This window comes from Vicugna pacos, unplaced genomic scaffold (genome assembly GCF_048564905.1).
Source record: "Vicugna pacos unplaced genomic scaffold, VicPac4 scaffold_21, whole genome shotgun sequence".
Lineage (NCBI taxonomy): Eukaryota > Metazoa > Chordata > Mammalia > Artiodactyla > Camelidae > Vicugna > Vicugna pacos.
In genome coordinates, this window is record NW_027328742.1 from 7079773 (window position 1) to 7107712 (window position 27940).

Consider the following 27940-nt stretch of genomic DNA (forward strand, 5'->3'; position numbering starts at 1 on the left):
TGGAGAAAACTTAAGTGTCCACCATCAAGACAATGATGCGGTAAATCACGGTGAGCTGTGGCCACTAAAGTTCCGGTGTTTCGGCGTGGTCCAAGGCCTTGTCCACAGTTCTCTCCCACGAAAGGTGTCCTTACACAAGAGACCAAACCTGCACATCAGGAGACCACTCTACTCTATCTGAAAGGACCGGATGAGTCTGGAGGGAGAGGACGTCTGTGATATATACCTTAGTGAATAAACCGAGCTGCAGAAAACATATAGTATGGCCTTATTTTTCAATAAAGCTTATATACACACACATATACATAGATTTCTCATATACGTTTATGTATGTGTATATATATATGACATAGGCCTAAAGGTCATGAAATATATACTCCACATTGTCAGCAGTTTTTACTCTCAGGAAAAAAGGGGAAGGGAAGTAGGGGACTTTCGGTACCACCACAGTTCTCTTTTCAGTATTCCAGTTAAGTTTACTTGGAATTTAAAAGTTTACTTAAGTCCAAAGTAAAATGGACAGGGATTCCACAACACAGAATGCTATAATGGTCATTAAAAATCATGCCAGCAGAGATAGAATACTGTAAAAAAAATTGTAATAAGCCGAATGGAAAATGGAGGTCTCCATACAGCAAACAGGCACACAGTGCTCGCTGGTTTTTATGACAGAGTTAATACACACTGATGAAAAGAACAGAAAATAGATTTTAAAGTGTTAATTATTATCTCTGAATACTGGGAACAGGATAGACCCTTTTGACCCTTTTTTCAGACTTTTATACTTAATACACATTATTTTTCATCTGAAAAATGCATTTATAGATGTCTAGTACCACACATTGGAAAAAATACATGAGTACTTACAGAAACAAATAACTAGGAGACACCACAGCACCATCACACAGTGCAGAATGGGTGATCCTGAATAACACCACGCAGTTACATAAGGACCCAAAAAGTGAAAGCACCCGCTGTAACAGGGTGCAGCCCCCTTCTATTTGTCAGTTGTGTCTTCAGGGCTGAGGCAGTTCTGAGCACGGCCAGTGTCAGTGCTGGTGTCTGGATGGATGCCACTGGAGGTGAAGGCACCTGCAAGCCGAGAGAAAGAACAGAAATCATCCTCTGCTTTTTCTGTCTTGTTCCTTTTTCACTTTTAAAGAGAGGCGGAAATAAGATAAACTGAATCTTCCCTACTGAAATTTCAGTAAACAGCTTTATATTGTTCACAACTTATATTCTGCCTATAACTGTCTTTTCAACAAACCATTATATTTATTAAATGTTAATTAACTCAGGTAATTAACTACCTGTTGAAACCTATTAAAGAACATAACATGCACTACGTGAAAGCACCACACCTGCAGTGACTAGCACAGCTGTCTTGACGACAGTGCAGTCAGCCCCCACCATCCCGTGGCCCTGAGCTCCTGATGCTGGGAAGAGAGCACGCTGCCGCCTCAGGCGGAGAAATACGGTAAAAGCATTTTCTGAAATCTACAGCACTGACAAAACATAACTGATTAATCCCAGGCTCCTTTGAGGCTGTCATTTTCCGTTTCTGGCCAACACCCGTCAATGAGCAGAACCACCCCATTCCCGAGTCATGGGACTCACGTGGGCAGAAGTTTTGGAGAAATTTCCAGGTATAGAATGTAAACCAACTATACATAAAACTCTGAAAAAGAAAAGATGCAATAATCTGATTTTGGAAGACACTCAATATATTCTCCTAAGCCTTAGTAGTTGGAAAGGCTGGGCTTCTCCTAAGCCACTTATTTATTTCACAGCCAGTGAGCATCTCCCACAAACCCTGCTTCCCTGTGTGTGCTGGGAGCCTCAGGCACATTGATGCTGTCTATCTTATAAGTCACAAGGCAGAGGCGTGTGTCTCACGCCTGCAACTCTCACACAGGCTCAACTCCGAGCCTCAATTTGTGAACTTGGCCCCATTTTCTCACCTGTTTATTTGGTATCTGTTCTTCTGTAAGCTGCCTGAAATGCTTCTTGAAACAAGTCAGAAGAATGAGTGGGTAGAGAAATGGACAGATGGACAGGTGAGAGATGGGCAGACAAATAGTGAGACTCCAAGAGAAGGGGAGCAAACAAAATTTCCTATGCAAAACCCTCTTCTAGTCAAGGAAGAAAACCACCACAAAGAAGTGTGAAGAGGCAGGTGGCTTAGGACTGTTTCCTGGATTCCATGAAACGTCACACCAAGAGATGAGAGGGTAAAAGTATAAATAATAAAAGAAAAAAGCATGCATGTTTGAAAAATATATCTACATTTAGTACTTTCTAAAGAATAGATTCAAATCATCAAGGCCCAATAACCCAATCCTTGGGTATTTACAGAAGTGAGAATCCCTTCTCCAATCAGCAAGGCATCCATTCGGAGCACTGAGAGTCTACACGGTGTGGTCATAAAGGCGTCACCGCAAAAGCTGTGCTATCCTGCACTTGCGAGGAATGAGCAGGTGTGCTCGGGCTGCCCACTCGCATCATTTACACCCCACAGCACCTCTACAGGGTAGGGATGCCTAGCGAACCCCGTCTCTGCAGGACAGAAAACCAGTCCTGGAGAGGCTAAGCCGATCTACCAGTTCTCCATCTCACAATACTTGTCACTCCAGAGCAGGACTCGAACTCGGACCCACGTTTGTAACCACAGTACTACCGTACTTTATGTGCTTTTTGTGTGTATAATACATTTGTTTCTGGCATGAAAGGGTATTTAATAAATGATTGGTTGTCTTGTCTATCTCATTATCTCACAATCTTTATATTTTTGAATTGTACACTTCCCCTGGAGAAATGAACGGAAAGAGCGGTGGTCAGAATGAGGTGGGGCTCCATTCTTTATCTGTTACCTCATCTCATCCAAGTCCCCAAACATGGAGAAGGAGCAAAGGTTTTCTTCATCATTTAAAGAGAGGGCTCCAGTGATGGTGACTTACTCAACTCCAAAACCGAGTCTGGGGGAAGGGCACATGCAGCAACGAGAACAGTATCACCTGTAGGAAAGCAAAAAGAGCTCAGGGGATGGTCAATGGGTCAGCCTGATTTAATTTCAATCGATAATACAATAACACACTCTAAAAATACTAGCATGCAACGGATTTGATCTTTCTTGACATCAAGCAAGTTTCCACAGCCCACATGTAACATTATCATGAACTAGTGAAAGGATGAGTCCACAGACAAGAAAAATCAATGCCACAGGCAGGCTGAAACCCAGGCTGGAAGAAAGGAAGGGAAAGGGCATAGTTAAGAAGACGGGAAAGTCTGGGAAAAAGACATCATCACAAGGACTCTCAAGCATCATCCAGCAATCATATAATCATTCTTTCAAGAGAGAATTACTTAGGTCCTATTTTGTGCGAGATTTTACAAAGGGCAGAGAGACCGCAGCGTCCATGGTGGCAGCAATTTGCGGGGCTATAGTACAATTCAAATCCGGTAACTTGCAACTTGTACTCAGTATAAAGGGAAAAAAATAAAGTAAAATAATACTATGTAAACCCTACACATTGCTGAAAAAAAATTAAAGAACACCTAAATACCTGGACACACAACGCAGATTCCTGGATCAGATCACAACATTCCTGGGATGGCAGTGGTCCCCAGAGCGATGCAAACATACAACGTGGTCTCGATCACAATCCCAGCGGGCTCCTCTGCAGAAACTGACTAGCTGCTGCTACAATTCCTATGGGAATTTGAGGGTCTCAGTAACCAAAACGTACTTGAAATAGAAGAACAACGTGAGAGGACTTGTAATTCTCAATTTCAAACCTTACAGCTGTATCTCCAAGTGAGATTAGAGGCCATTTTTAAGTTATTATTTTGTTTATCCTTATTTTCTAAATTCTGTACAATGAATATACCTGTTAGAATAAGAAAAATAAAAAGTTAGGTATCTTTTAAAACTTGCACACCGATTCATTTATTGGGAAAAAATTATTTTAACTCTAAAGAAGTAAACATATATCTAGTGAAAAAGGACTACTTAAAAACAAGCGTGCATTTACAATTTTCATACATTGAAAACTGAAAAGCACAAACACATCAAGTTTCTTGGGAGACTCGTGAAACATATTAATAATTATTTTCAAAAATTCTAATTGAAAAATGAAAACTCAAGAAAGGGAAATTCGTGATTGATAGGCAACTGCGAACACGTGGAGAGCAAAGGCCTTGAAATCACTGTTCCTTTAACTCTGCTACTAGCTCAATACGAGAGGAAATTCCTCACTGAGGGGACAGTGGAATCCCATGCATAAGATAGGATACACAGTACAAACTGCAGTAGTATCGGGAGTGAATATGTTAGAAGAATTCTGAAGTTACAACATTGCTGAAAAACTATAAAAACACTGACAGACAGATTAAAACACACAGTCATACATATTATATAGAAACATGAACTCTGCTCCCATGTTGCATAGAAATACAAACATATTTGTTCATTTATGGGCACTGATTACTTTATCCCAGGTAGAATATTTCAACTAAAACAAATAATCAATTTTACACTCCTATTGTCAAATGTACTTGATAAGTTACTCTGCTATGTAACCATATGTGTCTAAGATAGATCTAAAATTAGTGAAAAAGAGCTTTGTATGGTTTCTTGAATTCTTCTCAAAATTCCAAGCTTAATTTTAAAATAGATCTGAGCAGTATTTCTATATTATCTTTTCCCTTGTGAAATGAACAACACAGTCTTTTTTCAAAATTCTGTCCTTACAATGATTCACGAGCACATTATCCTCACAAAACTGCTGGACAGCAGAGCACTATCCAGACACTGTGACCAAATAAATGAAACACAAGGAAGACAGTGACCCTATTCTGGAGGGCTTATAGTCTGTGTCAACACTGGGGTTTTTACTTGGTTGGTTTGATTGGGTAGCAAAATAAAATCAATCAAGTACTTTCTTCTTTGAGCATTCTATAAGTCATGACTGTTTTTAGTGTCATTAGCAGGAAAGACTTCAGCATGACTTGGTTAGGTCAACTAGCAACAATCATCACTGGAGAGTGAGTAATAAAGAAGTTAACTGATAGCAATGCTTCTGCCTACATGAGACCTAAAATAAATCTACACTGACATCTGAAAGGAAAATAAGGAGATGAGGTCCCCAATGAGAAAACAAACTAACAAGAAATCAAAAAAGGAAAGATGTATTCATTAACGATTCCAGGCAGTAGTGGAGCATGGTGGTGAAGATCACAGATTCTGGGGACAAACATGAGGGTCTGAACTCCCACAGCACTGGGTAGCTGTGACACTGATATTTCAGGGAAATTTTCTGCATCTCAGTCTCCTATCCATAGACTGGGGACAACAACCGTACCCATCTCCTAGAATGTTCCTACAAATTTAGATATTTTATACATAAAATTTTAAATAAAATACTTCAGATTTTAAATAATACCCCAAAAGCAGAAGGAACAAAGAAAACAGAGATAAATTGGAGTTCATCAAAATTTAAAATTTGCTTCAAAGGGAACCATACAGAAAGTGAAAAAACAACACACTGGAGAAAATTTTTTCAAATCACTTATCTGGTAAGGAATTTGTATCTCCAAATGAAGAAAAAACAACCCTACAACTCAACAATAAAAAGGCAACTCAATTAAAAGGTTAATAAAGGATCTGAGAAGGTATTTTTCAAGAAAAATATAGAAATGTCAAATAAGCACAATGAAATGATGTTCAATAGCATTAGCTGTAAGCGAAATCAAGTCAAAACCACTAGGAGAAACAGCTTCACACTCACAACAATAGGTTATAATAAAAAAAAAAGGGTAACAAGCACTAATGAGGACACAGAGGAAGCGGAGCGCACAGCCATTGCTGGTGAGGACGTAACACAGCGTGGCCACTTTGGAAAACAGCCTGGCAGGGCCTCAGAGACTTGAACATTTGGTTTCTGTCTGACCCAGCAATTCTGCTCTCTGGGCACACACGTAAGAGAACATAAAACAGATATCGACATAAAAAATCCCACATGAGTGTTCACGGCGACATTACTCATCACAGACAAAAAGCAGAAACAACCCAAATGCCTATCACCTGGTAAATGGGTAAACAGAGGGGCCCAGCCATACAGTGGAAAGTTATTCAGCAATAGCAAAGAATAGAAGAGTGACTCAGGCCACAACATGGACAAACATTGAAAACGTTACTGAGTGTGAAAGAAGTCAGTCACAATAGACGGTTCCACTTACATGAAGTGACTCGATTTACATGAAATGTCCAGCACAGGCAAATCCACAGAGAGAAAAGTGGCTCCTTAGGGCTGGGGGAGGATGGGGAAGATGGGAATGTCTGCTTATGCATACGGGGCTTCCTGTTGGGGGGATGAAAATGTTCTAAGATTGACTGGGATGCACAATTCTGGGCATAGAGTAAAAACCGCTGTACATTTTAATGGGTGAATTGTATTAAAACTGTTAAGAACAAAAGCATCTCGGGCCAGTACCTTCCATTGTAAATGCAAATTGCTAAATTTTATTAGAGGAAAAAGAAACTGCCCTCAGCATGAAAGCAGGAGATTAGCAAATGTGAGTTAACCGAAATTGGACAAGAGCATTTCACTTGAAACAGTTGCTGAGTGTACACGAAATATTCAGAAATAGGAAAAATCACCTTGACATCACGAAGAACATTCTGCTTCAAATGCAGATCAAGTATTCGGCAAGCCCAGCTGCCAGAAATGACCAGAGAAGAATCCTGGTTCATAAAACTAGCACCAGAGCCAACAAGGAATTGGTGGTGAGGAAAGTAGGTGGCGAATATCTGGAACAGTTTGCTGCAAATAATTTCTCCACCGAAAATATAAAAATAAAATGAAAGTGATGAAATGGTCTGTTGACATCACGTGAATGGGCTTCCTTCGGTGCTCGACTCTTCTGTAACCCAGACTGAGAGACTCAGGAGAATCAGCATGGCTCCTGGGGGTCCCCAAAGGACTGCCCACCAGCACACTGACCACCATCACATCTACCAGGGTTGAATTGCAGGGAAGAGACCAAGTTCTGAAAGGTACAGGAAATGTTGACAAGGGAAGAAAAGGCTGAGTTCAGTCCTGGGACAGAGGCCCTCTGAGCAGAGGCCAGAAGGCTGCAGGTGAACTGCTGTAGCCCTGGGGCAGGAAGGGATCACGGGGGAGCATATCTCAATTCTCTTCTCTCTCTCCCTCCAGTAGGAGAGCTAAAGCCTGCATCCTCCTCACATGGAACTGTGGGTTCTGGCTGGCGGAAGTCTTACAGACACGGAATGATTATTCAAGACTCTGTGGAAAAAGTCAAGAAATCGAGAGGGAGTAGGGAGCCATCTCCATGAGCCTCTCAAATATTCCCATATTTATTGTGTATAATCAAAGGGAAAATTCGTTAACAGTTGTGAGAGAGTAAGGAGGAAATTCGGGAAAGACAGGATGAGGCAGAGATTGTAGAATACACAATGAGTACAAAGGATTAGTGTATCTTTAGGGAAGTCATGGGTGAGGGGAACAAGATACATTTTTTATATGTTCATTACAAAGCAGACCACCAGACCAGCCAGGTCCTTGTTTTGGGGATTATAGACTATCTAACAGCACACAAGCCCAGCGTTTATAGCTGAGGGTCTCGGTCCTTCGTTTGCAACCAGCAGAGTGCTATCTAAAACCTCAACTACACAAGCAAAGCATTGTCTCTGCTTTTTAAGGCAACGAGACTGGAGTGAGGATGCACCGGCACTCGCTTGCAAAGCAGTATCAAAGCATATTTTTTCTTCTTAAAGTTCAGAGGCGACTGGGCTCTGTTATAAATTGTTAACCCAAACATGGGCTCCCACATGGAACCATTATGGAGGACACCCTAGGATGACAAATCCTGGATGTGGGTCTTTTCCTGCCATCTTCAGCCACTCTAGCAGGGTCTAGGCACATCCGAGATTAACGATCCTACGGAACCACCCACTCTCTTAACTCCTGGTGCTTGAAACTTAATTTTAGCTCTACACAACTTTCCGTAGAAAAGTTTCAGAAATAAAAGATATAATATTCCTTTTATATCTCATCATATTACTGATTTTTCTGATTGCTCTATGCTGCTTCTACTTGGTAAAACACCTCATTCTGCAGGTGAATTCAGTAATTTCCATTGTGCATTTCTAGCCAGTTTGGGCTCGCTAACTTCTATTGGTCAAATATCGATACACTTAATTGATTTCTTTGTTTATCAATTTCAGCCAGGTGGAGAGGGATTGTCACTCGTTTCCTCAGCTCAACCTCAACTCTTTTCTCATCAACTCAGGCCTCCTGAAAACAAAACAAAGTATTTGTTTCCCTTCTACTCTTTCCACAAACCCAACAGGAAACATCAGCCTGGAGAAAGAATTCAACACAAATGTTAAAACAAAAATCTATAAACCTGAAGCAACTCCATCTCCGAATCATGATACACAATGACATGAGAGTAATTGTGTCAGCCACAAAGCATGAGGGAGCCTGACTACCTGATTCCTATTCTTCAAAGGAAGGAAGGAAGGTTTTCGTATTTTTTATTATCATTCTTGGTCATTGTTTCTGATTATGCCAAAAAATAGTTTATGAAATAATTATGCACTGCAATAACAGATTTTTAATGTATCAATTTTAGAAGGCATTCAGAGGGGATAGGAAAACCCACCTCTGTAAAACATGCAAAATTTCTTCCCCTGTTAAGAACACGAATACAAATTGCAACAGAGAATTCAAATTCTTGTGGAGAGGAGCAAAAGCCACAGAATCAAAGCAAAGTAATTACAATGAGTCAATTTAAAATTCACTGGACAAACATGCTCAATGCAAACAAATAATTTCAAAGGCACACTGAAAACCATTCACTTAATGATCTGCAGGCTAGAGGAAGAATTTCCCTCTTTAACAGACAACAGAAATCATTAGGGTGCCCCACCAAACCTGGAGCAGAGAACAATCAGGTTTTTAACAGTTCTGATAAATCAGCATGTTCTAAAGATCAAAATCCAGAAATTTTAAACATTCATTCAAACCACAATGAAACAAGCACTTCAAGAAAAAAAAACACAAAGAAACTAATCACAGAGATCATTTAGATAGATCAATGAGAATTTCTTGTACCGCTGGAAGAAAGAACAGGCTATAACCTTTTACTTGAAAAATAAAACTTCTTTTAAAGGTAAATGCTAAAACACATTTCATCATTCATGTTGCCTTAAAAAATCTGAGGTATTTGTATCTGATCAGAAAAGCAATTCTGAGTAATAGTATGTTACAATTCAGTGCCAGTTTGCTTTAGAAGAAAAGAGAAAAGTTACTGTTTCTCATTCTGCACAAAGTTTAAAGTACCTCCCTGCCTCTATCTCCTCCATTTCCTAAGCTCAATCTCCCTAATCTTTCTGAAACAAGTATGAGAAAGTCTTATTCCCAATATGCCAAATGAAAAAAGTATATCAATTTATTTGTGTAAATATATGCCTACACCTTGAAATGTAGGCGAAAGTTATCAGAAGTCTATATGGAACTTCTTTCTACCTTCCTGAAATCACACACACAAACGTTCACACAGACACAGACACATACCCCCTGGATTACTGGGCACTTCACAAGCTTAGTACTTACAACTTGTAGAAGATAACTTTGTAGTTAATTTAAAATACAAATCTGTCAGCTTTTGAAAGTCTTCATCATCTGCTAAAGCATCTAAATATCAAAGAGACCCAATTAGCCTTCTCTGTAGAATGTAATTTCCTTTGATGGCAAAACAGACCCTAAGAATTACTGGATTAAAGATTCGTGTTTATCACTACCTATGATCGTTTTTAAGCACATTAACAGATTCAGAAATGTATGTCTCATCAACATTTATTCCTATAGAAATAGCATACGTGTTCAATTGTCTATACAGTGACTAGTTCCCATGATGGTGTTTAAGAGCTATTTTGTGTATAGCAATATTTATATTCAAGTGCAGAAAAGGAGGGTGTGTATTACTCAGTTGTAGAGCACCGGATTAGCATGCACAATGTCCTGGCTTCAGTCCCCAGTACCTCCAATAAAATAAATAAACTAAGTGCATATTTAAAAATAAGAATAAACACAGGGAAATATACACAAAATGTTATGATAAATCACAGAGAAAAAATGTGACAATGAGTGTGTATATGTCCATGAATGACTGAATCATTGTGCTGAACACTGGAATTTGACCCAACACTGTAAAATGATTATAAATCAATAAAAAATGTTAAAAAAATAAAAATAAAAATAAATAAATAAAGTTGCAAAACAAAAAAAATAAGAATAAAGTTACAAAAAAATGCAGACTAAAACCCACTGCAACCTAGGTGCTACAATTACACTAAAAAAACAAGTGTTTCTATCAAATATTCACTATGTGCCAATCACAGAGACAACCACAAGTCACACCTGAAGCATCACGTGTGATTCTCAACAACCCTACTAAGTAGACACGGATGAGAAACCCGGCTCTGCGGATGAGGAGACGGAGCTCGGAGGAGCCGGGGACGCTGACCGTCCTGCTCCGTGTGACACCGCGTCAGCCCAGGGCAAGCACTGACAGTGCTGCACTGAGGGGACACCCAGCTGCATGGACCCTTGGGGTACTGGGGAGTCCCAGGAAACACTAAAAATTTTTCAGTGAAAAACCAGCTAAAATATATTACACTGTGCCGCATCCCTTAAACAGGGAACGTGAATGAGACCTTTTTGATGCCTCCGTGTCCTTTCTGCCATCATCAGTTACTTGCCCTCACAGCGCGACCAGTGATGATCTGGATCCCATATGAAGTGCACTCAGATGGCAGAGCTTTTAAAGCTGTTTTATGAAGTTTGTAAGACTCTGTCTATGCTTCACAGTGGCGGTCATCCATCACTTCTCACCAGTGTGGACGTACCACCTGAAATCATTCCTTTCTGCTTTTTAAAATCCCTTCATCTACTCCAGACTTTTCAACAGCAAAGAAGCAGCTCAACCACAGACACTGGATAGCTTTTCAACAAATGGACTCGAACAGCCCATCTGACTACCTGGAAGCCCTTGTCTTCTATTAAACCCACTTCCAGGCACTTCATCATTTTCTGATTGGTGGACTCGGCCTCTGACTGGCCTACTCAGAGAGCTCCCAACCTCACATCCAGGGGTGGGAGAGGACCCTGCTGTTGGGGGTAATCAGTGAGGAAGGTGGACATCCTTCAGCCACGTCTGCACGGGTAGAAGTGCCACAGAGTGCTCAGAAATTATACCGTCATCACCCCTGGGCTCCCATGGACTGGTTTCACATTAACCAAACCCATGAGACACTGATGCAAGAAAACCAGAAACTTAGCTTATTAATGTAACAGAAGACGTGAATCTATGAACCAGACTGAAATATCAGAGTTCAACCATGAGTACATTTTCTCCTCCACGGCCCAATCACGGGCAGGCAGTCACATGGCAAGCATGGACAGAAACGGAGCAGGAAAGGTTTCTAGATTAACTCAATGGACTAAATTTCTATTATACGAACAGATCTACTGCCCAGAAGACAATTAACGCCAATCATGGTGCACTCTCCGTGGACAGTGGCAAGACATGACAATGAGCACCCGTGTAACTCTCCTTTCCCTGTCCTTTATTGGCTAACTGATGCACAGAGGTACAAAGATTCAGGGATGCTGATAACGCTAAACACCCAAAGCCCATCTCTGGGAGCATCAAAACCAGACAGCCAGGGTTTAAATACCAGCTCTGCCAATTACTAGTTCTGTGATTTTGCCAACTTACTTACCCTCTGTGTGCCTCAATTTCCACACTGTAAAACTGGGATAATAATCAAACCTTCCTTACTCGCTTGTTGAGAAGATTGAAGGATTCATTTCTGTAAAACACTCAGAAAAGATTGTAGCACATTTTGGGTGTTCAACTAATGTCAACTTAATATCAAAGTGATTTACAAGTCTCCCCTCTAATCATCTTATGTGTTTCCTGGCTAGCCTAAGTCCCAAAGAACATCCTTATTTCTCCTTTTATAAACTCTTGGGGAGTACCCTTATGATCCATCCAACCACCTGTTTAAACTGAGGGAGGGGATGCCTCCTAACCACTCCTCTGGGCCATGGAGTGTGCTTCTCCCTTCACACCCCTGGCCCCTGGCCCACAGTTACCACTCATCACACTAACAGAGTAAGGTGTGAGTCCGGGGAGACAAGTGGGGCATGTGAAACCCTTCCTTTCACTCCAGTGTTGGTCACCATTGGGAAGCACCTGGGATGCTCAGCTCCATGGCAGGAAAGCCCTATGCATGAAGGGGCACGTCCTCTCAAGGGAAGGCTCGCTGTGGCCCAGAGCTTCATGGGACAGGGTGAGTCTCTACTTCTGGGACACAGTATCATGACACGCATTTTCCCACAGCCTTGAAGTTCATGGAGAATGTGGCTTCATCAGTAACAAAGAAGACATTTATCGCCTGTCTACTCTTTTGTGTCATCTCTCAGTTGGCTGCTGGAGACAACATGAGTATAAGTATTGGATCTCCTTAAGCCCCAAAATATATGAAGTAACAAATAATTCTGTGGCTTAACATTGGTTCAGGGTGACTGTGTAACAGTTTTGACTCTGCTGATGCTAAATTATGGGTATAGGAACTATGGAACCTCCTCAAATATCTTTCATCATAAAAACAGCTCTTCTTATTTTCCTGTATATTCCTGTCTTCACCTCAAAGAGCAGATACTATAAATTCCTGATGTAGGATGAGGCTGCCGCCACAAACTGACTCAGCTTGAAATTAATATCCAAGATGAAGCAGCGGATACACGTAAATATTCACGATTGTCAACTCTGCTCACGGGTCTGGGCCCGTCACTGCCTGAACGGGGGTGAAATCCCCACCCGTGTCTGGGAGAGAAGCGCGGCTCTTCCCCGGCTGACCCAGGCTTCACGGGCTATTTCCCCCCACAGACTGGCTTCAACGATTAAAAGCTCTCAAGGTTTTTACACCATGCAAAACTAAAAGACATTTCTGCAAATGGAGCACTTCTCAGGCTTAAATCTTTTTTTGCCTAAATCACCCAGGGGGAAAAAAGAAACATGACTCTGCAAAGTCTCTGACCCTCACCACTCACAGGAGTAGAACGGCCACAGCAGAAGATGGCTCTTCACATTGCAGGATGAGAACAAAATAAAGATGCCCCAACAGGCACTCCCAGAGACAGCGCTCAGCAGTCTTCTGCACAATCACGGTTGTGCAGCCCTCATCACCTTCTATTTCCAGAACACTTCATCAGCCCAAAAGAATCCCCCTATCACTAGCATTCACTCCCTAATCCCCCTCCACTCAGCCCCTTCCAACCATCACCTGCTCTCTGCCTCTGCATGTGCCTATTCTGGGCATTTCAGATCACTGAAATCAACAATTTGTGACCGTTTGTGTCTGCTTCCTTTCAAGTAACAAGCTGTTATCAAGGCTTGTATATTTTGAAGTGGTATCAGTATCTCTTTCTTTTTTTTTTTGAAAACTTTAAAGATTATTAGAAGGTGGTAAGTACTATCAAAAAGAGTAGAGTGGAGCATAAGTGATTGGGTTTCAAACGGAAAAGTGTGGGTTGAACAGTCAGGGTGGACTTCCAAAAACAGGTGGCCTTTTTTATTTTCCTCTTTTTTTTTTCTTTTTAATTCGTTCTTACGTGTGAATAATGTTCCACTACATGGAGATACTACATTCTGTTCATCCATTCAGCAGCTATTTATGGACGAGGCCAGAAAAATGAGTGTAAGAGGTGACTAGCATGGATGGCCTTTAAGCAAAGGGCAAAATGTGCTTTCAAAAAAAGCCAACAAACAGAGGCACAAGGAAATTCAGTGCGTTTCTGAGCAAAGTGCTTGCTTGCTTCGGCAGGACTACCATGCAGGACTGTGGCGGATATTGGCAGGAGTCATGGTGTGGGAGTCACCTGAGAAGACACCCTACTGCAAGTAGCTCAGCCAATTCTCCTCCCTCATCCTGTATTGTTAGAGCAATGTTTCTAGGTTACTCTTATTTCAAGTAATAGCACTTTAACTGCACATCTGATCATCTCCATCAGACCACCTTACCTCCAAGCCACAGAAAATCATTCACAGTCCGGAGCAGCTCCAGGACATAATGGTGACGGATTAGGGAGTCCTGCAGCATTCCAGCCTGCAGGCACAAACCCCACATGTGCCCTGGTGATGTCCAGAAAATAAAATGCATGGAAATATCTCACTGTTTGTACACGACATCTGCCCTCAAATTGCCCGAAAATCATGCTGGCAAAGCACTACTCAACTCTCTCACTACAAAAAAAAAAAAAAAAAAAAAAGCTAAGAAGGCAAATTTAGGCTCTTGCATTGAAAACCAGCAACCATCACTGCCAGTATCTGAGCTGGAATGCTCCTGACTTCGAAAACCACTGCGCAGTTACTTTTCAAGCGTGAAACTCATAGATGTATTCCACGTAGATGATATTGCAGTAGGATTTTTCTTTTCAAAATTTCCACTTGCAACATTAGCACAAGAAAGTTTATGTTTAGGCTTTAAAAAAAATCAATTATCCTCCACTTTCTTAATTTTGAACTTATTATTATTTTATCAATTGGGCTATGCTACGTATTATAAACCGTTTGATTTCTGAAAACAAGACCTTTATGACCTCACTATTTCAGAGAAAACTTTAACGATTCTTTGAGAGGTGGGGCCTGGGGCGCCCACTAACAGCTCTTTAAATACTGACAAGGATGTGCTATTAAGTAATGCAAAGGTTCTAACTCCACATTAGCTCAGAAAGCAAAGAAACTACACCAAAGACTTCCTTAAATATTTTATATATTCCTATTCTTTTGAATATTAAATTTCTTAAAAGATATGATTTTTTTGAAAAAGAAAACAGCTGTATTAAATTTCCTCTCACCAAGAAAGCAATCTTTATGAAGAAAAAAACCCCTGTGGAAATCGAAATGCCAGGACGTTTCTATCTAAGTGAACATCCAGATCTGAACACAAACCTAAATCCTATCAGATCTCACTTGAAGGAGCTCAACAAAGGCCTGGGCAACTCTGGAAATTAGCTCTTTTGTTCCAAATGTTGGCTGAGCTAAGATCATCACACTAGGCAGGGAAGGAGAGAAGAGGACAGTCCACCTGGCGGCCTCATCCGTTTTCTTCCAGGCACAAAGTGCCTCTAGGGCGGCCCGCTAACAAGCCCCCATAAGAAAAGCCGGCATCCACACTGCCCCTGATGTCCTCAAGAAGCCCCGATGCCCATATCCCAGCCTGTGAATGGTCTTCTACTGAACCCCCATTTGGTGGCACCCACCCCCTCTTCGCCGCTACACAAACACACAGAGCCACGGCAGCCTTCCCAAATCACAAATTTGATTAGGTCAACCCCACTTCAAATGCTTCAGAGGCTCCCTGTTAGAGTTCTAGCCCCACCCCAGACCCTGCTCGCCCAGCCTCACCTAAGTACACAGGTCCTCAGTGACCTCAGTGGCCCCCTGACCTGCTCCTACTTCCCACTTGCTCCAGTCTCATTTTGACTGTTTCCCAAGGAAGCCTTCCCTCCCTCCAAACTCCACAATTTGTTCCTCTCTTCCTAGAACATTCTAGGCTAAGTCAACTTCTGACAATGCTAAGCTCTCAAGAAGCAAATACATTTAGCTTAATAAAGTGGCTACACTCTGTCTCCACTAGACTCACGAAAGTGCACGTGTAATGAATAAATGAATGACGGCTTGGGTCTCAAAGGGACAGACATACATGCTCTCTCCTGTCCCGACCCATCTGTCTGTAGAATATCAGAAGCAAAACCAGAAGTTCCTTTCCTGATTATCACTTCTGTTGACACCCTTCACTGCCTACTGTGTCAGTTCTAGTAAAACTCAGCTTATTCCAAAGCCCTACATCACGGACTCCTTCCAGTGTCCTCCCCAGCAGGGGCTCCCTCCACCCTGGACCACACAGGGCACTCTCCCCGGGTCCCCACGCCAAAAGCCTCCAGGCCTCTGCCCGGGCTGCACCTGCGACCTGAGCCACATTCTTGACTCCTTCTCCTGGCTGACTCTTACTCTGTCCTCACAACTGAATTTAGAGCCCATTTCTTCCAGGAAGTCCTCTCTGATAATGTCCTTAAGTCTTGTCTGGGCTCTGTCTATAGCAGCAATATATGGAGACCAACTGGTTGCCTGCTCCTAATAAGACCACGAACCCTTGGGGGCCACGTGGGAAGGAGTGAGAGATTACAAGACGGGTGGGGGAATCAAAAAGCAAAAATCACAGCCCAAGTCCCAGATTCAAGGATACTTTCTCAGAAAAAAGTATAAACTATTTCACACGTGTCCAATTTGGCTACTATTTTTGTGGCTTGTGGACAGCAAGAACTTGGTGTTCTAGTCCAAAACCCAGGTTACATGCAAAGAAATGTATATATTCATATCCAAAGGAAACAAGAGCTGCTCAACAACAGTTTGCAGTTAGAACTGAAAGGAATTTTGATAAAGGCAATCTCTCTCTCTCTCTTCTTTCTTTTCTGGAATCATATAATTTTAGAAGTATTTGCGTGACTAACAGATGGCTACAGCCCGTGATTCTGCACTGGAGTGTTTGGGGCTGAGGAAGACCAGATTACATTCACTCTGTAAATGAAATCACACCAACACACTGATAGGTGCCGTGGTCGTGCAGCTGATGTTCCAAAGCAGGCAACCTTATTCGGTAAGAGAACTCTAAATAGAAAGGAAGAAATGCAATGTCCTACACTGAATTTCATTTGCTATATGGGCCATTAAATGATAGTATATCTTGACTAATGAAACCCAAAAATAAATTGTCAAGTCGGGTTTCTTCATCTGACCGTTTTATGCTAACATCGGATATTAAACCCTCACTCCATATGGAAAGCTGAGGCCTACGCTGCAACACGTTTACATCCCGTGGAAGAAAGCCGACCAAGGGAGAATTGGAGAGTTCCCTGTAAAAGCTGTGAAGTGTGGTTTTGAACCTATACATCATTTGCAACCACATAATCGACAATGGAGTTAGATGTTACCTCTGTGGGCGAAAAGCACTGCATGCTTCAGAACCATCAAAGAACGCTGAGCTTTGTGAAACAGTCCTGAGGCACTTAAATCATACTTTTTCTGAAAGGCTCCTAATCTGACCCACTTCACCATTCCAGGTATAAGAGGGAAGTACTGGAAACAGTACAGAGAACATGCCCTTGAAGTCTGACAAGGTCCTGCTTGAATCCTGCTACAGCATTTACCAACCGCTAAACAGACCAATTCCTTAACCCCTCTGAGAAGGCTTCCCAATCTGCAAAAGGGGGCTGCCACCGCCCACCTGGGAGTCATGGATGTGAATGAAATACGCAAGTAGGGCGGCCGACTGGTACCTGACACGGGGCCTGGCTAGTTTCCCTCCGCTGCCCTTCTCCCCCTTTAAACTTGCACTGATCCCCCTGGTAAGGATCAAGCCCCCGGAACAGACTGCCCCTATCTTCTGTGTATCCCTGGATACATGCCTTACCCTTAGGAGGCCAGAAAAACAACTGCCTCCTCCCAAGTCACTAACAATATTCTTAAGAGTCTGGGTATTTTTAACTATAGTTTTCAGGGAGACTATTCCAGAACTTTCCAAGCACCATTCTCCAGGTTGGCTGCCCTCCCAGTGCCCATCCTTCTCACCTCAGATCCTCTGTCTGACTGCCTTCTGTTCATGGGAAAGCGAGTCCGGTAGGGTGGGGACTCCCTAGGCCTCCCTCCCTCCCTCACAGGTGACTGTGACTACCTTCTCCCCACTCCAACTCCAGCTTCTGAGGATTCTAACCTCCCGTATCCTGCAGCCTCTACATCTTCCCAAGACTCACAAGTGGCCAAGAATCTCCCTTCAGATTTCTTTCTGGCTGGCCCTGCCGACCCCCAGGCCCCTTAAGGATAAATGGCTTTGCTCTGAAAATGGCAAACACCTCTGAATGACACACCAAAGCTGCATGGTCTGGGCTTTCCTCCAACCCAGGCACAGCCCTGCCCCCCCTCAGCCTCAGTCTGCAGCCCTCGAGAAGATCTAATTCACATGCAAGGCTGTGAACACCAGCTAAGAATGACGACTCCCAACGTGTATCTCTAGTCCGGCTCCTTCACTTGAGCCCCAGTCTCATAGAGCCGAGTGCCTCTTTGAAGTCCTAACTTGGATGACAATTGGCATCTTAAAAATGCCTCATGTCCACCATTTACTCTGGAATTTGATTCCTGGCAGGTACCTCCCAGACTCTTCATTTTAGTTACAGCCCCAGCACCCACCTAGATGTCTGAGGTCACATTAAATTTCCACTGTTCCCTACCCCCGTCCCTGCCCTGGAATCAGTCCTGTTATTTCCGACAATAAGCCCATCTCAAGTGTGGTTCTGCAGGGACCATGGCCAGAACCCCACAAGCTCACAGCATGGTGCACTGAATAACAGTCCTCCGTAGGGTGCTTCCTGGAGGGGGAGGCATCTCCTGCCGCTGGTCACCTCAGAAGGCATGGATTCTCACACAGGAGGCCCAGGAGAAGGGAGTCAAGGTTTTCCCGTGGTCTGAACTTTGAAGGGCTCGAGGTCTGGGGGAGCTCCTAGTTAGCAGACACACTTGCCAGTGAGCAGATGAGGATGGGGGAACCCAGGCAAGGCTGTTCTCACTCCAACTCCTGGGCTCTCGGGAGCCACGGGAAAGGCCTGTGTCCAGGGTACAGCCCGGCCATCACAGATCCCAGCCTGCATTTTCCAACCCGGACAGCCTAGACTCCATCTACTTGAGACACTTATTTCTGTTCTGTTCCCCACCCAGAATGTGATGGACTCATTCAGATATTCTGGCCTGTCTCAAGCGAGACAAATTCAGTGAAAAATGAAGTGTCCACATTTGGACCAGAGCATGAAAGGAGAAACAAGGCCTCATGGTCAGCATGCTGGTGGTGGCCAAACCCTTTCAACGGGTGAGATGAACTATGGTGAGGGTGAGAATCCAAGGTCCTAGGTCGGCCAAATCATCTTCCTTCACGGTTGTCTGGGGTGTTGGAGACTGACTAACACAAACTAACGACACCGCTATCAGTGGTGAACGTCAGCTGCAAGAGAAACGGTTTCAGCTCTTTACTGCTAACACGGGTTAAAAGTAAATGCCGGGGCAGGGAGGTCTGCACGGCTGCTGGGGCAAACCACAGACCCAGCTCTGAATGCCCACTGACTGGAGCAGAGAGGAAGCTATGGCCCTTTTAGCTGTCCCTGTGTCCAACAGATCCAGGTGAGCCAGATACTTAGGAGAAGGCCATGTATTCCTGATACTCAGAAAAACCAGCCTCGTAAAGGGAACAAATAGTGGCATGGATTTTAGAACCTATTCTGCCCCTTTATGTAGGCAAAGTAAAGTAAATGGCACGGGGAAGTTGAATGCAAAAAAAAAAAAAATTAAAGAACCAAACGGTGACTGCTTCCTCCAACAGCATCCCCTGCAGCTGCTCACCCCCGAGACGGCCACTTCCTCACCAGTGACCGCCGGCCAGGAAGCGACGTCACGCACTTCACACAGAGACAGCCAGGAATAGCGGGCCGAGCACGTTTCTGTAAAAGAAAGAATCGAGCAAGATGCTGCAGAATTTGACTTAACAAGTTTAAATACTCCATGAAAAGAATCCCTCAGCAGCCGCCTAAATCAATTCGCATCTCACTTCTTCAAAACAATCAAATTTAATAAGGACGCATTTGTCACCAAATAAAAGGAGGACCAAACAGGTTCCTCAAAGCAAGGATTTTAACAGGTATCAAACACCAGTGGGTAATGTGCTAATAAGTAAATATTCCAAAATATTAGAAAATAAAAAATTACTAGGATAATACATGGATCAAGACAGCTGTTAAGTTTTGGCTTTTAAAAGCGATTGAGACAGCACGGATGGTAATCTGTCTATTTCCAATGCAGGGTGTGCACAGCCCACATTTCCAGATGCAACAACATGCTCACTGGGCAGTACAAGTGAAAAAGGAATAAAGAAAAAGGAAAAGAGGAACAAGAGAAAATTAGAAACACACAAGAACAAAAATGATTTTGACAGCATGTACAAGAATTTACGTGAGTGTGTGAGGCCAGGAACGCGGGGATGGTGAGACTCAACCACACCTCCTGCTCCAGGGAAAGCAGGGGCCTGAGGGGAGCGGCGCTGCCCGTGGACCCCAACGTGTTCAGCGCCCCTAACCAAAATTCCACCTACAAGCGTCTAGGCAGATGTTGAGCTACAAATTGTGGTCGCATTTCAGTCTGAACCGTTTTACTCACTTCCACCAAGAGTAGCAGGAGAGAATTAGGCTCTGCTCCTGCAACATATCATTGTTTAAAAAAATTAATGACTGTGGAATACTAAAAGCAACAATGGGGTAAAAGTGACTGGAGGAGAATGTGCTTGACCCGAGCTCACTGGCCGCATTATCTCACTGACGTTCAGATGCTGGCTGAGCTCTTATGGTACCAGAACAGACAGACCCAAGAGGAGGGAGGTTTAATGCGCTGCTGTATTTTGATGCCGGGAGCCATGCCTGGTACACGAGGTTCTGGGTAATCAATGGTGACAGTGTCAATCACTGTGGGATAAGTACACATCCGGCTAATCCGCCAAGTCCCAAGGGCAGACTTCAAAAGACAAAAACAAGGTGGCATTCTCTGGTGGGTCTGCAGACTCAGAGACAAGCATTTGTTGAGCAAAAATGTCACCAGTGCCTCCTATGACAACAGAGGAGGCACTGGCGTGGGGGCTGGAGCAGGGTTCCAGGCTTCCACTGCTCACTCACCAGTCTGTCCAGGGGGAGAAGGTGGCCCTGCTTACGTTGCACCGATGCACCTACCTTGACTAATGCCTGGGGCCTCAGCAGGAGTTGACAGGTGAGGGGAACGGAGCCAGACTCTGTGTAGCACGGTGCTGGCAGCTATGCCCTCAGCAGTGCCCAGGCTCCTAAACATGCTAGCTCATCCCCTAGAAGCAGATGGGGAGTGCGGGCATGTAGATCACAGGGCCCTGAGAGGACAAGTACAGATCATGGCCACGACATGCCTCTCCCCTTCCTTAAGCCATTGAGGTATTACTGGGAGGAACAGAAAATTCATCCAGAACCCGCTAGGTTGTGTCTCACAGGTGGGACTCGTGTCCCCTGTGCTTCTCACTCACAGGGCTGGTCTAGACATTCTTTTTATCAATTCTCTAGCATCTTCTCCTCCAACTTATCAACAACCAGAAAGTAGGATCTGATCTTAGGTAAGTTCAAGAATCACAGAGCACTTCCTTCACGGCAGGCCCAGCAGCATGTGCCAGGTTCTGCGACAGTTACCTGTGGGACCACCATGAGCCCTCTCCAGACTCAAGGACAGAGGCCGTAGGCCGGGGTGACACAGCTTCCCTCACTCTCCCCAGCAAAGGGGTCCATGTCTCGGCAAAGACATCTCACCCTCTTCTGCCCGAGGGACAACACGATAGATACACCGGGAAACAGAGCAGAAGTTGGGGTGGTAGGCAGCCCAGAAGAGCTCGTCTGTATTTCCGAGGCAAAGTGGGGCCTTTGACTTAATCACAGGGACAAACTGAGAATGAACATTTCCCTGCTCTGTCCCAAACACCGTGATACGCCTTTCCCTGCATAAGGAGTTCATTCGGAAGTCCCTGGCGGTGTTTCTGATGTCCTAACTTGACATGGTGGCTGTCGGGCAGGAAGAGAGGGCTTGAGCAGAACAGGTGCTGGTCCTGGGAGGCAGGAGACACCGGCTCCAGCCCCAGCTCAACCAGCGCCTCGTTCCGCCTCTCGGGGTTCAGCATCTCATCTATAAGCAAAGGGATGAGACTGTCCCAGGACAGGCTGCCCAACAGAAATGAAATGAGAGCCATGTAAAGAAAGTTTCCCAGTTGCCACGTTTAAAATGGTAAACAAAGTAAGAAACCAACAAACAAAAACCAATACTAGAAACTGATTTTAAGAACAGATCTTACTTAATCTACTGTATGTTAAATACTATCATTTTGACATGTAATCAATATAGGAAGTAAAGAGATAGTTTATATACTTTTACTAGGCAAGCCTCAGCGTCTGATGTGCATTTGACCTACAGCACATCTCAGCTCAGTCCAGCCTCCTACCCAGTGCTCCTAGCATCCGTGGATTTGGCTACTTTATTGGACAGCAACTCCAGGGTTCTCACCATGTTCCTGGCTGTAAAGCGGGAGTCAGTGTCCACACTAACCCTAAAAGGATCTCTCTGAAACAAAGGCGGATTCACTTTGAAATGTCTGTAAACCCGCGGGCTGCACCTCCCTCCCCCCTTGGCTACAAGACAGACTTCTTCCTTGCTGATCCCTTTCTGGCTGTAGGGAAGCAATCCAGCACACAGCCAGGGTGGACTGTCCTCCAGGTAAATTTACCTGCTCTCTGTGTCCAGTCTCATGAATTCCTCCTTCTCAAACGGGATGCAGAGGAGGGGGATCTTGTCCCCAGATTTCTTGGGGCCACCAGCCAGCCACTTGGACTTGAGCAAGATGAAGAGTGACTCAGTGAAGTTCTCAATCTTCTTCTCCACGACCCTGCAGTCCTCGTAGTTTGAAGGCAAAGTCGGTGCGCGGCTGCTAGACTACATCCACATGCAGTACAAAGACAAAAAGCTGAGAGTCATTATCGAGGTGCCATACAACTCCTCTGCACGTGGAGCTTCTCGAAGGCCTTGGCAGAGAGACAGTCGTTAATGGTGACAAGGCCCACAACATTGCGGTGGGTCTGGAAGATGCTCCACCCAATGTCGGGCACATAGTGGTGCCTGTAGTGGATAAAGAGTGTCCACTGGGAGCCGCATGGGCTGATATGGCTCACCAAGGTGAGTAGCTGATAGATGCAAAAGAAATTCTCCTCTGACATGATCTCTAAGTATTGGACCACAACGGGACGAGGCTGGTGGTCCTCAGCACACTGCACGTAGTCAGGGATGCTCATGTTGCAGGCCCTGCCGAGTGGGGAGAGGAGATCGAGGTACATAATCTGCTGTGTGCTAAGGGCCCATCTGGGTTGCGGTGACCTGGTGTGTACCAGCCAGAAGGCAAGGGAAGCCAAAGCAAATCCAACGGTACAGTTTGTCCTCAGAGTCTGCACATGGCTACTGTAGCTCGGATCACATTACCCAGCTTTTGTTCTAGGCTTCCTGCCTCTGCAGAGAAGGGTCATTTCTTATTTTATATTTCCAAGCACCTAGCAAGGCCCTGATGCAAAGTCACTGCTCAAAAATGCTGAATAAAGAAATGAACAAAGGAAATGCTTTCCCCAACCCCCTTCAGCAGAATATAAAGAAAAGGAACACAGTAGGATCAAAAGATCTGGATTTCTATCCAATTTATTTGAACTCCTAAGCTTCATAATAATGGATAAGAAAACTTGCCTTGGGGAAGAGTGTACAGTTCAGTGGTAGAGCACATGCTTAGCATGTACGACGTCCTGGGTTCAAACCCCACTACCTCATTTTAAAAAAATGACACAAATAAATACACCTAATTACCCAGCTGAAAAAGTATTTTTTAATTCAAAACTCAAAAAAAAACCTTGCAATTGACACAACATTGTGAACTTGACCATACTTCAATTAAAAAAAAAAATCCTTGCCTTACAAGAATATATCTGGATTACGGATGTTTGAAAATGTAATATGCCTAGGGTACCACCTGCATAAGAGGAGGTGACTGTACAAATGTTCTATCCCTCCTTTATGAGCTATACTTCCTTTGGGGGGTTATAACCTCTCAGAGCTAATTTTCTCAGATTAAAAATATAAATATTACCTGATTCTCAGTACTGCTGAAGAATCAGATAACCCTAAGAAAGCATCTGACCCACAGAGTTTACTCAATAAATGTTTGTTGAATGAATGAATAAACAAGCAATGTGAATGCTGCTCCCTGCCACAAACCATCATAATGGTACTGCCTGGAATTCCCAAGCCCACGTACACCCGACACTGCACTAAAAAAGTGGGTGACCTGGGCAGGCCTGTGTTCTTCTCTAAGCCCCAGTTTAATCATGTATAGAAATAAGGGCAATAACACAAACCTCAAATTGTTAGTGAGCCAGTAATGAATTGTACCCCAACACTGCAAGATGGAACCATTAAGAAACCTGGGCAAAGGGTCCATATGCCCTCTCCATATAATCTCTTACTACCACATGGGAATCTACATTACATCTCAAAATAAGAAGTCTAATATTTTAAAGAGGTCATTGAGGTTAGGTGAGCTCACTGTCTCAAATAAGGAACACACAGTAAAATAGGACAATGCCCAGCCCATGAGATACACTCAGTTAACATTCCCACTGAACCCACTAGTCCCTCCAACTTCAGAGCAAGAGGATGGGTCCTCGTGGCAACAGGCCACAGCACCTGAATCTAACAAAGCTAATGGTGTCCACTTCCAAGAGCCCCTGTCACCAACCTTGTTCTAATTTTCTATTTGTAATTTTTTACTTTTCATTAAATTGAAACTCCCAATTGCATACAATTCTTACCAGATATCATGATGGCAGCCCTTCAAAGCCTGACCACAGAGATCATGATGGCAGCCCTTCTTGGTGAAACAATAAAATGAAAAGCCATTTCCACAAGACCTCTGTGTAAATCTACTAGGAAACTTCATCCTGGACTGAGGAAGAGGACTGGGGAGTAGTGGGTAAACTGGGGTACGGAGAACTATGGGCCACCTGTCCCACGATGGACTTTAGACTCACCCTCACCCTACAGGAACTTCAAAATACACACAGACAGAGTGCTATGGACAAGAATTTCTTTTTAATCAAATTCCTGAATCCCTAGCAGATCTTGTTTCTACCGAGACACAAATGGCTTATGTGTATAATGTTTCACAAAAGCCTTAAAATATTATCACCCCAACTTGACCCATCAAGAAACTGAGGTAGAGAAGTTTATCACATTCTACAAGATTAGAGAGAGGCCACGTCAGACACCGTATTTAAATCCAAGTCCCTGCTCCAGTGCTCACACTAGAAAATGTCACATACTGCCTCTTTCCTGCCCTCTCCCTGCAATAAATCCCTGAAGAGTCTTTTCTGTGTCACCTGGAATCAAACTCACATCAATATTTCACAAAGAGCTATGTAACTCCTTAGAGGATTTATCAAAATCTAAAGGGTTGGGTTGATAGGAGAAATTTGCATTTTCTGTTTCTCAAAGGAAACATGGCTTTAAAAGAAACTGAAAAGTACTTATCTAGTCTAAGCCCTCATTGTGCACAGAAAGAAACGGAGGCTCAGAGGAGAAGAGGAAAGGGCGTTATTAACAAATATTGCCTCAGCGCGGCACCAAGCCAGCCCTGGGCACTTCTAGGGGAGGATCTGGAAGGCCCAGGAGAATGAGTGTTAGAAAATAGAAAGAGAAGAAGCATATAAGGCCCCGTCTCTACACCACCATACCATGAATTTCCACCAATTACCCAGTATGGGTGCAGCCAATATTAAGGTTGTCTAAACAGGTTATTGAAACCTGGAATTCTCAACCATAGTGGAAATTCCAGCATTTACTGTGCTTGTTTCCCAGTTCAAGCATCAATTCAGTGGGCACTCTGTACCAGGGACTACACAAGGCCTGGAGTTCTCCCAAATACAGATCTCTATTACCACGTGTGCAAACCACATAAAGGCCAGCAGAAGAAAAGTGCCCACAGATAAGATGGAATTACTGAAACCGAAAGCAGCCAAAGAGCATATATTACTAGGAAAAACGGTGCTCCTAGAAATGGACTCATGGACATAGAAAGCAAACTGTGTTTAGCAGGCAGGAAAGGGGGGATTAACAGATACAAATTAGTAAATATAAAACAAATGACAAGGACCTGCTATATAACACAGGGAACTGTATTCAATTTCTTGTAATGAGCTATACTAAAAACAATCTAAAACATATGTATATATATATGCATATGTTTATAACTGAATCTCTGCTGTACACCTGAAACTAACATTGTAAATTGACTACACTTAAATAAAAAATAATTTAAAAAATAAGTAAAAATAAAAGCAACGCCATTAAGAAAAAATAAAAGAACACTCTAATCCCCTTAGCTGTAGGTGGTGGAGAATTCTGGTTGCAAGCACCAAGTCCACTGGATCACTCCAGCACTGGCTGTCACTCTTTCTGACCATCAGAGAGTCACTTGCTTCACTGAGGTTTCTTTTCTCTTCTGTGAAAGGCTACAGCTGCAACTAACGATGTATAGAATCTCATCATTCACAAGCCCAACAAGTAGTGAGGACTTCCCATGGGCCCGGCTCTGGACAGAGGAAAAGATAGGGTCCGAGATATATTCATGGGTAGAAGAAGTTTATGCCTTAAAGACATTAATTCTTCCTGTTTTGATAGACAGATTCATTGCAATTCTGATTAGAATTCCTACCAGATTTTTCTTGGAATGTAACAAGTGAATTTATGGTCAAGAATAGCCATGAAATTTCTTTAGAACCACCACTGGGGAGGGGTGGATAGGTCATTAATTTCCACTGCTCTTTCTGAAGTGATAAAAACGTTCTGGAATAATAATGGTTGCACCACTGTGAATATGCTAAAAGCTGCTGAATTTTACCATTTAAATGGATGGATTTCATGGTGTGTGAACTATATCACAATAACACTGTTATATGAAAAAATATTTCTTGACAAATATTTTTCTGTTTATACCACTACTCTGTCCCACAATTTAAGAAAAACAAAAAACCAATACAAACCAAACTCTGCCAGGAGCTCTTTAGGACTGCAATATCCCTGGGTCTCCAAGGCCTCTGGTGGTGCTGTTCCTCTTAACACACACTAGCTGGGCTGGGCAAGTTAGGGACTGTAACTATCTTTTAAAAATCGACGGTCACACGTTTCACCCTTGGAGAGGGAAGGAAGGAGGATATTACAGCTTCATGCCTTCAGCTCATTTTTAACAGAACCAAGCCCTGCTTGCACCACTGTAATCCCTCTCACTATAAAAACACGTGACATCAACAAGCATCGCCATCATAACACCTGAAAGTGTTCAAGGTACTTACCTGGGGCAGAAACCCTGAGGGAGGAGACAGAAGCTCGCTCAGCACTCATGCTCCCTTTTCCCGACTCCACCAGGTGAAGCTGGGCGATACAGCCAGAGGCTCTCATCCCGGGGAGCAGCACACACGCCACTGAGCTGGTCCTGAGGGAGGGTGAAAGGGAAAGGAGGGCAGCCCCTGGGGGAAGGGAAAGCGGGGCGGGGGGGGGGGACGCGGGCTGCAGCCCCGCTCGGAGGCCAGCCCCAGCCCCACCATAAGCAGCCCGCTCCCGTCCGGGTCCGTAGACCAAGCCAGCCCGGGACACAGCCCGCCCATTGGTAGAGACGGGCAGGCGGCCAAGGAGAGGAAGCCCGGGAGGAGAGGACTCGAGGGAGGGAGAGGGGAAGGGGACGCCAGCCGCGGACTGAGGGGAGCCCGGCTGGGTGAGAGGTGGCAGGCGCACACCTGGACCCGGACAGCTGTGGCCGGGGCCCCGGGGCAGGTGGTGCTGTCAGAGGGGTCTGGCCGGAGCAATTCAGCTGAACACGGGCTGACTGGCGCCCTTGGGGGCTGTGAAAGGCGGACCACCCTCCCGCAGCCGCCTGACCCCTTTCCCGGGAGCCCCCCACCTTGCACTTCCACAGCCAGAAGCCCCGGCCCCAGGCAGGAACCAAAGGCATACCGGGCGACAGAGTTGAGAAGCATTTGGGGCCAATCCCCGGCTCGGACACGGAGCTTTCAACCAGCGGACCACCTGGCACCGACTGCGCATGCGCAGGAGGGCCATCGATCCTCTCTGGGTTCTGCAAGAGAAGGTGGGACAGCGAGGGAGG

General features: G+C 44.1%; 2 long non-coding RNA genes across 3 annotated transcripts in view; both read right to left on the reverse strand.

Moving 5' to 3' along the window:
- The window catches only part of LOC140694313 (uncharacterized), a 317389-nt gene that overhangs the window by 5736 nt on the left and 283713 nt on the right, over positions 1 to 27940 (reverse strand). The gene's annotated exons all lie outside the window — the stretch shown is intronic.
- Positions 868 to 27910, reverse strand: LOC140694309 (uncharacterized). 2 transcript variants are annotated; one of them, XR_012070038.1, is made up of 9 exons: positions 27790 to 27910; positions 27132 to 27271; positions 22475 to 22680; positions 19540 to 19637; positions 3801 to 3887; positions 3564 to 3709; positions 2871 to 3014; positions 1618 to 1678; positions 868 to 1092 (listed from the first exon to the last, which is right to left on the reverse strand). It is a non-coding gene; the product is annotated as an uncharacterized lncRNA (long non-coding RNA). The 2 variants fall into 2 exon arrangements; XR_012070039.1 differs by having other exon boundaries at positions 925 to 1092; positions 1521 to 1678.